The sequence below is a fragment of the Dinoponera quadriceps genome, unplaced genomic scaffold, assembly GCF_001313825.1.
Source record: "Dinoponera quadriceps isolate SergipeBrazil2010 unplaced genomic scaffold, ASM131382v1 scaffold37, whole genome shotgun sequence".
NCBI classification, from domain to species: domain Eukaryota; kingdom Metazoa; phylum Arthropoda; class Insecta; order Hymenoptera; family Formicidae; genus Dinoponera; species Dinoponera quadriceps.
Genome location: NW_014554446.1, coordinates 2,760,428 through 2,774,579, shown reverse-complemented (window position 1 = coordinate 2,774,579; position 14,152 = coordinate 2,760,428). Strand labels below are relative to the sequence as shown.

General features: G+C 41.4%; 1 protein-coding gene across 1 annotated transcript in view; it reads left to right on the top strand.

Moving 5' to 3' along the window:
- Positions 1 to 2,519: 2,519 nt before the first annotated feature.
- LOC106749201 (protein turtle homolog B-like) overlaps positions 2,520 to 14,152 on the top strand; it is a 390,009-nt gene continuing 378,376 nt past the window's right edge. The window contains exon 1 of the mRNA XM_014628417.1: positions 2,520 to 2,663. The gene's annotated coding sequence lies outside the window, so the exon portion shown is untranslated. The remainder of the gene's footprint in view (positions 2,664 to 14,152) is intronic.

The window sequence follows — 14,152 nt, the reverse complement described above, 5'->3', positions numbered from 1 at the left end:
TTATCGCGTTAGCTAGTGTGAGGTAATTAATTTATGCGCAAAGAGAAACGCTTTGGTGCGCACTCTTGAAACTGAGAACGGTTATAGCATCGGCAGTTTATAATACCTTTTTTACGTTGTCTTGTGTAATCTTGTTAAATTTAATGAAGCTATGTAACAGATTAGCACCGTGGATAATTCCTCCGGCATGTCCGTTTTTCTTTACGTTGAATTTTGAATAAAGTAATCTAAGTAATGCGGAAGAAAGTTCCCGGCTTGATATCATCTACTACGGTTGGCGACCATGGGTCTAACGTCTACACAGACGAGCTAAATTTAGGTCTTAACCCTTGCCTGGTCTTGTCAAAATATGTACGTCGGGTAGCATCACACCTACGATCTTAATCCGACGGTTATCCGGCGCCAGTAATTTACGTGATTTGATTGTTGCTGTACGACGAAATTCACGCTTCTGTAAAGTGGATTTTTTATTACGCGTTATAATCGAACGCGCTAAAATATTGTTCATCTAGCGAAATTAAGTATTAAATTAATAAAATAATTAAAATATATTAAAATATATTATTTTATTAAAGTATATTGTTTAAAAAAGTAAAGTATAAGATGTAAGGATTTATACTAAAAAATTATCTTCTTTAACTTTCCGTATGATTCGTTATTTTTTCCTAACGCTGATTTGTGAATCATTTATTAGCAGAACCACTTCTCTAACTATGTATAAGTAAAACAAAACCGGAGAAAAATATTTTGATATTATTTCAGATCTCTATTTTCGGTTATAAAAGTTGTTTAACTTTTTCTCTGAAAAAAAAAAACACGGAGAAGAACATACGATTTTTCTACTCGAAGAAAAAAATTCATAACTTTGGAAGGTGTTGAACAAAATAAAAACCCTGTAAATTGATATTCTTAAAAGATGGTCCATCATAAAGAAAAATGGTTTAACGATACCTGCTAAAAAAACACAATTTGAACAAATGAAAATTGTCATCCAACTTTTACCTTAAAAAATCTTTATTTTGAATAAAATAAACATAAAATAATAAATTATAAAAACATAAATATAATGGTAAATCAAAGTAAAATAACGTAGTTTAAGACAAAATTCAATTCTCACATTAATAAATACATCCTATTCATAAATAGGTTATATGAGAAAAATACTCATATTTATAAAAAAAAGAAATTTGTAATATTATGTGGGTTATTTCAAGAACACTTGTGATTTTACGTGCTCGCAATTTCTCAGTAAATTGATGAAAACTATTACTAATACAAGTATGGACTCTCCTTGTCGCTTATTTTCTTAAACAGAAATTCCAGATCTCGTCTCTAATTCGTCAAAGTTAATGCAAATTTATACTGTTCCCCAAGTGACCCACGAACCACACGGAATGTTAATGTGATTTCGACTCGACGAATCTAAAAAGCGGAAATAATATGTGTTATAAATATATTGTAACATTTTGTTGGTGAAAACTATTTATACGTTAACATTTTTAAGATAACAAGGTTCATATAGATCGGATCCGGTAGAAGTATTATGTTACAGTTTTTTCCATTAATTTCTTCGAATAGGCACTTTTTATTCTCACAATAAGTTAGAAAATATTTAAAAGTAAATAAAATAGATCGCAAAATACGTAAAATACCTGTGTTAGAATACGGATCTAACTAATCTTGTTATTCAAGGATTAATTCAATGACACGATTTAACGAGCAAAAATTATTTGAGCTTACTTGAACGGAACACACAGAAAGTTGTTTATCCCATACGTGAAGGTCATTTGAGTCGCGCAGTGGCGACTCAAGCCGTTACAGTTACGCGCGTTACAGTTCCGCTTCGTCTCGCGCCGCGATTGCAAGGAAGCGTGATACGGGTCCGTTGTGTATTGATTGACACGCGAAATCGCGAGTCAGCCGCGTTTCTTTCGATCGATTCGTGTTCTTGTAACGAGCGGGCGACCGATAAGTGAATCAAGTGCAACAACAAGTGAATGTCACGAACGATTGAGCAGTCAACGAGAACGAGCCAACGGCGTCTATGGCGGATCCCCGGTGAGAGTGATTCAGCTTTGTTAATCTCAGTTTTCGTTCATCTGCTCACGCCGGTTTACCTTCATCCAATTATGATTTCGCCCATCGCAAAAAATGTCGTGCCAACGTCGAAGCATACATTAGATATGTCGTTTAATCGCACTTCCCTCACTCATGAGATGCGATATGCATATATCAAGATGTCCGAAAAGGACAAACGAGAAAAAGAATCGGTCGAAAAAAGTGTAGGAAGTGCAGTTAAGGGAGAACGGGCGCCAAGTGCATGACGGATGCGAGTGACGCCACGGCAACTTCACGCCGGTACGCGAACGTAGTTTCGGTTAGTTTCTCGATGCAATTACACGAGCGCGACGTAAGGCGGTGAATGATCGTCGCATATCGCGGTAATTAGCGCGCGGAATCACGGATTAGCGTTTCTCCGTTCGATTCGTGCAATAAGCGAGCGATGAATGTGAGTTCAATAAGTGAGCAACAAGCGACTGTATCGATCAATGATTACATCTGACCACCGGGTGAATATCTCTTTGGAGTTGATGAGAGGCGGATGAATCAACGGTGTCAGTGGTGAATCTGCGATGAATCGACGACAAATCGACGGCAAACCGGTGAGTGATACGACTATTACTAACCTCGATCTTTCCAATCGTGTGTTTATATCGTGCGTTCTTTTCACATAACCTTGTTTCGCTAATCTTACTCTCCCAAAATATCACTCTAACGTTAAGGCGTACGTGTTTGACGCTGAATGTATGCAACGAATTATGTTACGATGATGTCACGCTGATTTTATGCTAACAGTAATGTCGTTCGTGTTTGTTTTCGCACAAATCAGTGTGTATCAATGTCACGCCACATTTTTACACTTCCTACTTAGCAGTCAGACTTAAAAGATTTAGAAAAAAAAACCGGTGGGATTTCTGCGAATTAAATTTCAGCATTCATTGTGCAAGGCGTTATTTTTTTAATTTAATTTCAAGTAGAAGTGTGCCGTAGTAAAAAAATTGTAATTGGGAGGTTAGATCGAGAGATTAAATGTTAACAAAAGATAAATAAGATTCGAGTTTAAATGTTAACAAGATAAATCTACGAAATCAACGTCACAAATCAGCAGAGGAATCCGTGGGTGATCGTAAAGTAAAACCGGGAACCCGAGGGGATTCACAATCGCAGCAGCACGCCTTGTACATGTGCGACTACGATTTCTCGCGTCTAACGTGCCACTAAACTTAACGGCAAGCCGTTTCTTGACGCTTTTGCGCTTAACGAAATCTGCAAACTTTAGAGCGACGGCGTTACGCGTCGAGTGAAATTTACACGCCGTTAACCTTTCGCGTATATGCCTCTTCTTCATGCGATCGCACTCGAGACAGGCGACGCGGCGTACGATCGTCGCTTGCTGGGAATTCGACGCGATTCCCGCGCGATGAGCCATCATCGTCACTCAAGATCTCACGCGTGCATAACGGCGTGCACGGTATTTACCCTCCCGAGACTCCCGATATTTTTGTTTTATCTCTCCTCCATCAAAACGCTCTTTGGAATATCGTTGCGAGCGTCAAACCCGTCTTTCATTCTGTCGAAGAAATATTGCGACTTGAGTGTGTATCGCCTTAATTAAAGCATGGCACGTATGTACGCGTGAAATTGATCTTGAAAATGTCGTTTTTTACGGATAGTTTGATAGCAATCGCAGGAATTCCTGAGATTTTTATGCTACTCTGACGCTCTTAAAGATAATTTGCGTCTACTTAGACGGCCTATACACTAATAAAAATCTACTTTGACAATACTGACATTTTTTAACTTCTCTCCTGAACTTTTAATTCTACAGGTTGAATTTTAATGCTACCCGAGGAGATATTTTAGTTCTGCATTATGTTTATTTAATTCTGTATTAAATCTTCAGAAGTCTTCTATTGTGCTCCGTTGATATTATAAATGGAAGTTATTTCTGTTTTCTCTACTTGAAGATTTAAGAAGATTCTGGAGTCGTCTCGTTTTATCGCAAATTTATTAGTACTATACTTGTTACTGGCTGCACAGAAAGTATAGTATAAATAAAAGTTTTTTTGCATAATTACAATACATACGTTGATAGGACAATATTATATAGGATATTATATATTATATAGGATAATATTAAGAAATTTATCAAACAGGCTGACTCAGGATTTCCTTAATGTACGAGTAAAATTTAAGATTTCTTCCTGAAAGTCTAAATTTCCTTTGTAATATTAAAGAGCACTAATGGTGCTCTTTTAATGTTACAAATGGGAAGTTATTTCCGTTTGCTCTACTTGAAAACTTAATGTAGAACTAAGTAGACTTAATGTAGGACCAAAATTTCGATTCGGGTGTCTTCAACAACCTATTTTGACACTAAAAGAGCAATTTAAAATATCATCAGAATCAAAATAAGGATTATATTATATTATTAGAATTGAAATTGAATCTATTCTGCTATCTTAGCTCTCATTATATTGTAGAATGCTGAATTCTTTCGAAAGCAATACGTTCACACGATACTCATTGTGCAAAATAGAAGCTACCAAAGGGTCGCTCGCGATGTTTCGGACGATGAATAATGACGCTTTGACAAATGCAACTCGCGCGCGCTTTAATCCACGACGCGCCCAGAGGCGACGGATTCGTATTCCATGCGCGACTTAATCGATAAATTATCGAGAGATTCATAGGACCCCGTGGCGGTTTTGCGACTCGCGTAATTCAGCGATTGCTACACCGGTGCCGTCGCTAGAATGCATAAAAAACCAGCGGCCCGATATGACAGCCACTCGGCGCGATTGTACGGCACACCTGCGATTTGTTTCCCGTTTAATGCAATGCGCTTTGCCTCGACAACGTAGTGGGAATTTTCGGTCGGCTCGATCGGCCGCCTACAAACGGGAAAATCGTCGATCGCGTTGTGGGCACACAGGCAGACAGGCAGGATGGAGGGAAGGGCTAGGAGAACACGGTAATTCGTTTCGTATGAATTGATACCGGTTAGCTCTGTGTCGCTATATGTGTCGCGGGATATTTGTAAATTCAGTCCTTTTATAAAAAAAAGTCTTTTTATAAAACACCGCCTTTAATGCCGGGAGCGTTTTATAAAAAGACTAGGCTTTTTATAAAACGGTTGAATTTACAGAGATCCTGTGTAACGTGTGTACACAAACGCCTGTTTGCAACGGCGTTCGCCTCCGCTTTTTTCGCACGTTAGGATTTTTGAAAAGAAAGAAAGTAAAAGGTGAATTAATGCTCGACGAGCGTTGGCCGATCAATCGTACGGTCGCGAAGCGTTTGCGCCATTTGACTATTTATTCAACATTGGCAAGTAAGGTCATGTACATAGAAAGAGCAGGGACAGATGTACCTTATGTATTAATCGCAAGCTCCGGCAAATTCGTTATGCGTTGAATTGCGGGGCAGCGTTATGTGCTCATATCCTCATCCTTTGATACGCGCTATTTACACCGTGGCGACGTGCAAATATCGGTATCGCTATTCCTATTTGCTCTCCGTTTGTCAATCTGCACGAACGATAGACCATTACGTGCATCGGTTACGACCGGCCTATTAATTGCTCAGGAATCAAATTACAGTGCGATAGCTCGTGAACAGTTTAAACAGATTTCTCATTAATCCGATTTTAAGGACGTCTGACGTAATACCGATGTTTTATTGTCGATTATCGATACTCACGTCGCGGTACTACTCCATAATAACGTTTCGTCATTCAGCGTGTCGTCTAAAGAGGGATAACTCTGTTACACTCTGTTACACGAACCTAGCGGAATATATATTTTCCCCGTTATTCCTGAAGATTTCAAATATTCCCTGCAGCGTGCGATGCAAATAATTAATAGCTCGGTTTAATGAATATCTCGTGCAACGTCTATACTTTGTCACACAGGTGATCGGCGCTCCCGTCATACGTGTAAACAATTAATTACACGAGGGTGTTTTAGAATGTACCGAAAAATAGCACGAAGAGCAAATATTTTTTACTCGTTCCGACACATCCTATATAATTAATTGTTGCATGCGAGACGAGCGACGATTAATTCTACGTGAAATATAGATTCTACGAGAAGCTAGGAGCTCTTCTTTTGTCCCGACGACGTCTGGCGCGAAAGTCTAATAAATTAAAGGCCGTCCCGATCGCTCTTCCCATCCATGACTTAGAGCGGGTCAAATTCTTCCGCTATATCGGCAGCGCGGGCGCTGCCGAACAGGACTAATTTGAAAATAGAAATGACACCCACAACTGCGTTCCAGTCAACCGAAGGAATCCCTTTATTACATAGCACGCCGTAGAGTATTGCGCGGTGAGGAATGCCCGCCTTTTTAGCGATAATGACGATGCTCGGGATACCGGATGTCGACGGTGAAGGCAGCCGTTTAGTTCGCCAAGACAACCCCGACGTAATTCATGGGGATTTATCGACGGATCTCTCCAGCGTTTAATGAAGAAATGATGCACGCCCCGAAGAGTCGGTTTACCGCTCTCCGCGTACCCGCTAATTGCCGAATGGTCGTAATCGGCCGTAATGTATCTCCCGCGCATTATCATCCGATAAAGCTCGGAATTCGCGGAAACGCACCGGGATATCTCTGACCAATCGGCCGTGTAAATAACCGAAAGGAATCCCCTTCGAGCCGCGAATTATTCGACGCGATCATCGCTCGTGAACGTATCGAGATTTTCCGAAATGTTGAACACAAAATTTTTTACTACGCAATACATAAACATTCGTGGTATCAAGACGTGAAGACAATAGTCCGTGTGATATTTTAAGATTCCCCACTGGTCCTTCAGGTTCGACAAAATTTGCGGAATTAATGTAGAAGAAAAAATTTCGTCTCGGGATCCTTCACAGCACGAGTTTCGAGCGCGCTTTGCGTTTTGCACTATGAGTGTCGAGATGTCTCGGGAATATGTAGAATGGCACTTCGAGCCGGATCATTTCACTCGCACGTTTCCTTCCTCCCACGGAACAATTACGTTTTATAGCCGGCGCCCGAAGATGAAGTGACCGTAATTCAGTGGTAGACGACTCTCCCTCGCACTTTTCTCCCACTGACGAGCCGTCTTATTTCCGTCGGCAGCCCTTGCTATTCGTCTCTTTTCCTCTCGTTTATCGTGTCAGTCAGTTCGTGGTCGCGAATTTCCTTCTTCTCCATATCGAACAGAGACGAGAAGCGTTTAATTAATCGACGTTTTCTTTGATTAACAATGCCATCTTCTAAAATGTTATCGCGAAAAGTTTCAACAGGACGGCCGTCTGATACGGAATCGCGTGAGCAGCTTACGAGCGAATTTACTCGCTTACCGTGTGTCAACTGTAACGCATCACGCGTTTACTCTCGACACTTTATCATTATATACAAACTGCGGGATTTGAGATATTTTTCGGACTCAAAACGTGCTACATGCGTTTAAAGTTCTTTCTAGGGGATGAATCAGGCGTATATTTACACCGCGAGATTTTTAACTGAGTTATCGTTTCGGTGTCTCTCGAATTAGCGGGAAAAACTTATAAATATGTAAAGCCAAAGTTACACTTTAAACGATTCGCTTAAAGTTACGTGAGTGTAATTGTATTTAACGAGCACGGCCACGCATAAAATCGTCGTTGGACAGGCTGAAATTTTTTATCTATTTCCGATAGATCTTTTCGTGCGCCGGAATATATTTCCCCTGAAATTCTATTCAGAATTTAAGTCGACGAGTTTTACGGAGTCGTTTTTAGGTACATCATCGGCCGAATATTCACGAAAATTCACTTGCATACGAAGCGAGTGGCGTGAAAGTGGGTAGTAGACGGTAAAGATAAGAGAAACTTGTAATCCAATTTTTATCATCGTACGGGTAATGAAACGGCCGTTGCTTCTTTCGCGAAAGACCGCGAGTCTCGGGCTTTTCGCTGCAATTTCCTTAGCAGCAGGGGGGGGGGGAAGAACTCCGTATATACTCTTCATTATACCGATGCACGAAGTGGAAATGTAACATTAAACATCGCAGTTAGTGGAAACTCTGCGCGATCCTTATTCCAATCATCGCGAGTAATGCTCGCGAGTATTAACAAGTATCCTCAATCTTTAATGCGGCGTGTCGTTTCGGCGCACATTCGCGTTAAATTTCGCCATTTTATACGAAGGGCTAAGTACGCGAAAAGCATCGCGCTTTCGAGCAACTCGTGAAATCGCGTTACATTTTGCATCAAAGACACCACGGATGCTTGAGAAAATTGAGCGTGCATGCCACTTGTACCGATTTTAGAAGTTACTTCAGAGTACAAAGAACATTTGAAATTCTTCTCTCCCAGATAGCTGCATGTAAAAGATACCGAACATTTCTTCTCTTAATTGTGCGATATGAACAACAATAAATTTCCTTTCCAAAAAAATGTCCTCAAATCAATGATAGATATTCTCGCATATAAACAAGAATATTATAATATTCTTAGAAGACGTTTAGTCTCGAATTGAATGCAAGCAATACTTGCATCAATACAAAATCGAGACTGGAAGTTTTCTAAAAATATTATTATATTCTCGTTTAGAAGAATATCTATTATCGATTTAAGACAATTTTTTTTTTTCGTGTACGTGGGAAAAAGATACGTGTATATGTCGCGTGTCGCTGTTTTATAAAAAAAATTTAGTCTTTTAACGAAGCTTCGTCGTTTTCGACACAGATTCTACGGATCAGATATACGCGAGCTCGAACAGCAGGAATGTTTACTGTAGACATTACGGTCAACCGTGAACGAAGCTCCTGTTATATCGTTCAAACTGGTTTCACCAGCTTTCGCCAGCGATTCGGACAAACAACGGACAACGACGGTGTCCTTTGTCGTTAAACGCTTACCGATTCCTCGCCGATCGACCGCGCGTGTTCGAGAGCCGTCGCATAACTCTGCCGCAGAATAAACAGAATAGTAATTACGAAGTGAAATAGAATTCAGTCCATGGCGTTTATCTTCCGGTGTAACAATGCCGCGTCTCTCTCGCGACGCGGAGCGCTACTCCGCTGTAATGTCATTCGCGAGCACGGCGGACATTAACGACACTTCCAAGACGATCCGAAGAATCTGGACGTAATCGTTGCCCGAGGCAACAGCCGGGCATTAACGATACTTATGGGACAATTCGAAGACATCGTCGTAGGTCCTTCCGCCGAGCGTGTAATTACGGCGGAGTTCTGTCGAGCGAGTCGAATAGTTAATCTTTCTTAGGCGCCACCGACTGTATTAAATAGCTCGCTCGTTTTCAACCTTAACTGGACTTTTTCTGCTTCTTGTAACCGCACTCTAGAAAGAGTAAGAGGAGAGAGAGAGAGAGAGAGAGAGAAAAAGAAACGTCAGTCGAAAAATTCAGTTCCTCGAGAGAAACGTATGGAAATACAGAGAGAATCATGGTTCCGGGTGTTTTCAAGATAAACGAAACAAATAAAAATGTATAAATCCACTGTCGGGTCGAGACTCGCATGTGAGATAACATGGACCGTCCATATTTGTTTAAACAATTTTTATTTAAAAAAATACAAGCTTTACGGCATTACGCGAATGTTATTGCGTATTTATGTACACATGCGGCAATATTTTTTTTATAACGCAAATTTGCTTATTAAATGGTGCATCACAGCGTCGTTTCAAATGATTCGAGGTCCTTGATTGGATTTATTTTATTTTATAACTCGATAGAGTTCATTTTGCCGGTTACATAGATATATAAGTGGGTTAGCGATAATTTTCGATTTACACTTCTCTGACTTCCTACGCAGATATTGCGTTTTTTCCTCTCTCTCTCTCTCTCTCTCTCTCTCTCTCTTTCTCTCTCTCGCTCTTTCTCTCTCTTTCTTTTATTATTTATTACAAATGCAACAGCGTCGTAATAAATCAATAAAACGCACGCGATTCGAAAATCAAACATTTACTCGGTTTCGATACAAAGACACTGCTCGCAGGACGATAACGCAACATGTTGAAATCGATAAAGAGATTATCTTGGAAAGCTTTTAAATCAATTTATTGTCTCGTATGTATCGCAAATATTAAAAGCGCATTTGCGATGCAGCCACGAGACGATATTAGCTATACGCATATATAGACACACAAGTGGTATACGTGGAATCGATATCGGCAGCTAATGGGAGTGTAATCAGTTTTGTGGTCATACATACAGCGTTATTCATGACATCAAATTACTACGCGACTGTCAGTGAGACGTTTATTGCGATATATACGTATAGAGAGTCGCGCCCAATTTTCCTATCAAATATCATTTTACGTACATACCTTAACGGCACGAAGTAAAATGTGCACGCGCATACACAAACACACAAACACACATATACATATGTATATATACGCGGGAAAACGGTTACGAGGTCTCGTCGAACGTCTTCGTCCGTGAAGCGGGGGCGATTTTATTACGGAGGTCATGTTTGAATGTGCAGCAATAATTTTGCCGCGCGATTACGGCAGTTTCATCATGAAACTTACCAACAGCTTAATTAGACGCGAATGGGCCAATTTAAGGTAACTGATAAGGTCACGGAAATGTGACCCCGTTCATCTAATCGTTCGGTTTTAATCAAACCGCGCTCAGCCGCGGGCTCCCCGGCATAACGGGTGCAAAAATTGGCTCGTTAATTTTAATTATTTCGTCCTGGGCCGGCATTTACGCAAATTTCCTGCGCTTGTAATTAGTCGATAGAGAAAAGTTCATTTGCGCGGGGGTATTATATCAAATTCACTACGTGCAGCGGTTTCCAGCTGCTGCCTCCGCTGGCAAGTAAAACGTTGAAAAATGCTACGTACGATAAGCTCGGAAAGAAAACTTTTATTCCTCGGCAATAGCGGTAGACACGTGAGTACGTAGTAGTCGTGGGACGTTTTAATGCTTTATATTATCTCGCGCAAGTCAAGAAGATCGTGCACACGCGAAGATGTTTATGTAGCTCACGGTTTCTCCAGGAATTTACGCGCGTGTTCGTATTTATTCAAAAGACCGCCCCGGAGTAACCTTTCGCGGAAGATGTTTCCGACGTGGAAGCTTCGACGATTTTGCCGCGGATATTTTCATGCGGCAATTTTCGTCATCGCTCTAATGACACACGGTCGTTGTTGCGGACGGTTCTTGTAATTCTCCAAAGTCCCGCGACGATGTAGCGCTCCACCTCGACGGGAAAAACAAGACAAGGTTCTGTCAATCGTGAAAAAAGTAATTTAAAAACTCGACGAGGAAAATATCCATAATTATCTGATATATTTATCGACGTAGATTGCTTAAACGAAGATTATAAGGATCCGCGGTCCATTAATGTCTTCTCGGAGGTCTATTCAAGCTGCACCGTGTACTAGGTGCATTACTTGATTAAATTGACTTAGTCCTGCACCATGAAGCTCCATTGCGAAAGTCTCTGCTTCATTCTCCGCCGGGCGAGTTCCCCAAGCCAGATCTTCTTGTAAGACTACGTTTCTTACATAATGGATACAGTTACAATGGTTACGTAACTCTTTAGAGAGAGAGAGAGAAAGATGTTTGAAGTTTAAATGTTCTTTGAAGTGCATCATGAAATTATTTTATAATTAGGAGCGTATAAATATTATGTAAACCTAAAAGAAAATTAACTCCTGTTGACGTTGGAAATGGCTTATCAGTCCATCGCCGATCATTACACAACGCGTCAAAGAATTCGGTCCCCGACAAGACAGTCCCGATTTTACGATGTTTCCGAGAATGACGGAAAAAAAAAACTATTGTGCTCGAATACACCTGATCCTTTCCGACAATGAAGTCACACGTATTATATATGCGTAATTGATAGACCTGTTTACCGCACGGCTCCGCGCGAAATGATTTATTCGCGCAGTTAATCAATTAGTTCTTCGACATGTGGCCCGTTATAACCCTAGCGCGCAATACGCGATCCATAATCACCGTCCACAAATACTTCTTGATGTCACGGTTGATTAGGCAAATAGAATTATTAATGTTCGGCCTATTATCGACGTGGAATGATCAAACAATCAACAGCTACGGTATAATTGCGCTGAGTGATAATTACTGCGGCTGGCCGGTAATTCCGCGTCCCGTCGAAGATAACGGGAAAAATTGCGATTTCATGCGCGCGGAATGACACGTCGGGGGAGAGCGATGCCGGTTTATTGTTACGGGGGGAGGGGGGCTTTATCTGCCATTTATATTTAATTAACGTTTTCATACTTTTATCGTCCACGGTGGGCAATAACGAGTGTGACATGCGCTGATTTATAGCATTTCGAACCCGTCCCCCCGCCCGTTTCCCCTTTCGCAACGAGTCTCGAAGAGAGAGAAAGAGAGAGAGAGAGATCCGTGTGAGTTTTTACGATCCGACGCGTTTAGTTCGTATTTACCAACTATTAGGTTGGTGCATATGAAATGTCGGATTCTTAAGTGATTGTATAAAACTGTATATCTTTCTTCAAAAGCTGTTTATTCAATCAAAGTATGCTCCATTCGCTTCAATACACTTCTCCCAACGAGATTTTAAAGCGTAGATGCCTGTCTTAAAAAAATTTTGGTCTTTAGAATTAATAAACTCTGATATCGAGTTTTTTAGACTGTCTTCATTTTCATGGTGTTTGCCTCTTAAAAACAGCTCTAAATGCTTGAAAAAATGAAAATCGGTCGGCGAGAGATCCGGTGAATATGGTGGATGCTGCAAAACTTCATATTCCAGTTCGTTCAGTTTCGCAATTGTTTTGTGCGATGTGTGCGGCCGAGCGTTGTCATGGAGCAGTAGCGGGCCATGCCGATTCACAAGCGATGGGAGTACAATTTGGTGTCTCAATATCGTTGTATGGTCAACTTTCATCCTGATAGCAAGTTCCCTCGTGGATACGGCTGGATCCGCTTCCACTAGAGCCTTCAGGTCATCATTATTCACAGACGTTTTGGGTCTTCCGCGCGGCTCATTTTGCAGTGAAAAATCGCCAGTCCGAAATTTTTCGAACCAACGCTGCACTTTCCGATTGTTAACCGTATTCTCCCCAAACGCTTGGTTTATGTTGCGTGCAGCTTTTGCAGCACTATTACCAAGTTTGTACTCATATAAGAAAATGACGCGAATGTCGGCAGAATTCATATCGGTAATAAACTCAAAAGAAATAAAAAAGGGAAGACCTTCGAGAAAACCTATTTTGTTGAAATGAGTCTCTGGCAATGGACAATACGAGTATGAATGAGGTTATGCCAAATACAAAAGTATAACGAAAACAGGGAGGAAAACGTCCGCATGTAAAGAGAATGCGACATTTCATACGCACCAACCTAATATTTCGAAGCAACCGAGTCGATCGGCTTCAAGTTCGATAGTACTTTTAAAGCGGGGTCGGCCACTAAATTACTTTTACTGTATCCCCCCCCCCCCCCGTTACGCTCCTAGCATTAGCTTCGCCAATTTGCTCCTCGCAGTTCCGGGCTAAAATATAAGGTTTACCGTTAAAAGGCATCGGGGTGACTCCGAATGAGTCGATAGAGGCGGCTCCGATAGCGCGTCATCGTCGTATCGGGATCGCGTGCGAACGCGATAAAAGTATCGGCGTGTGAAACGTTTCTGTTTGCTGAGAAAATGACATGGGGGAACGGCGATGGCACCGAAGTAACCGATAGAAATGACTACTGGCTACGTTTCATGCGAGCGAGCGCGCATGCACGGCATTGTTCGCATATAAAACAGTCGTGCGATCGTCATTCAGCTGCTAGCGCGGCCAGATGCAATATTATCTCACTCGGCTGCATTCTGTTCGCGTCGCCGCCGTGCCGAGATTTAGCGCGTTTTGCGCGCGCGCGCATTGAAAAATTGATTTGTATTTTCGTTTACACGCGCGGCACATTGAACGGGAACGACGACGGCCGAAAATTGAACTTTGAGACCTTGATGGATTTACATGTTTTAATCCCCGAACACGGTTCCACCATTTTTGGGGATGATATCTGCACAGGCGTTTGGTCGCCGGTGAATCCATGAACACGATCGCCCAAAAACGGATCATCCGATTATATCGAGAGGGAAGAGGGATTGCCCCCCCCCCCCCCC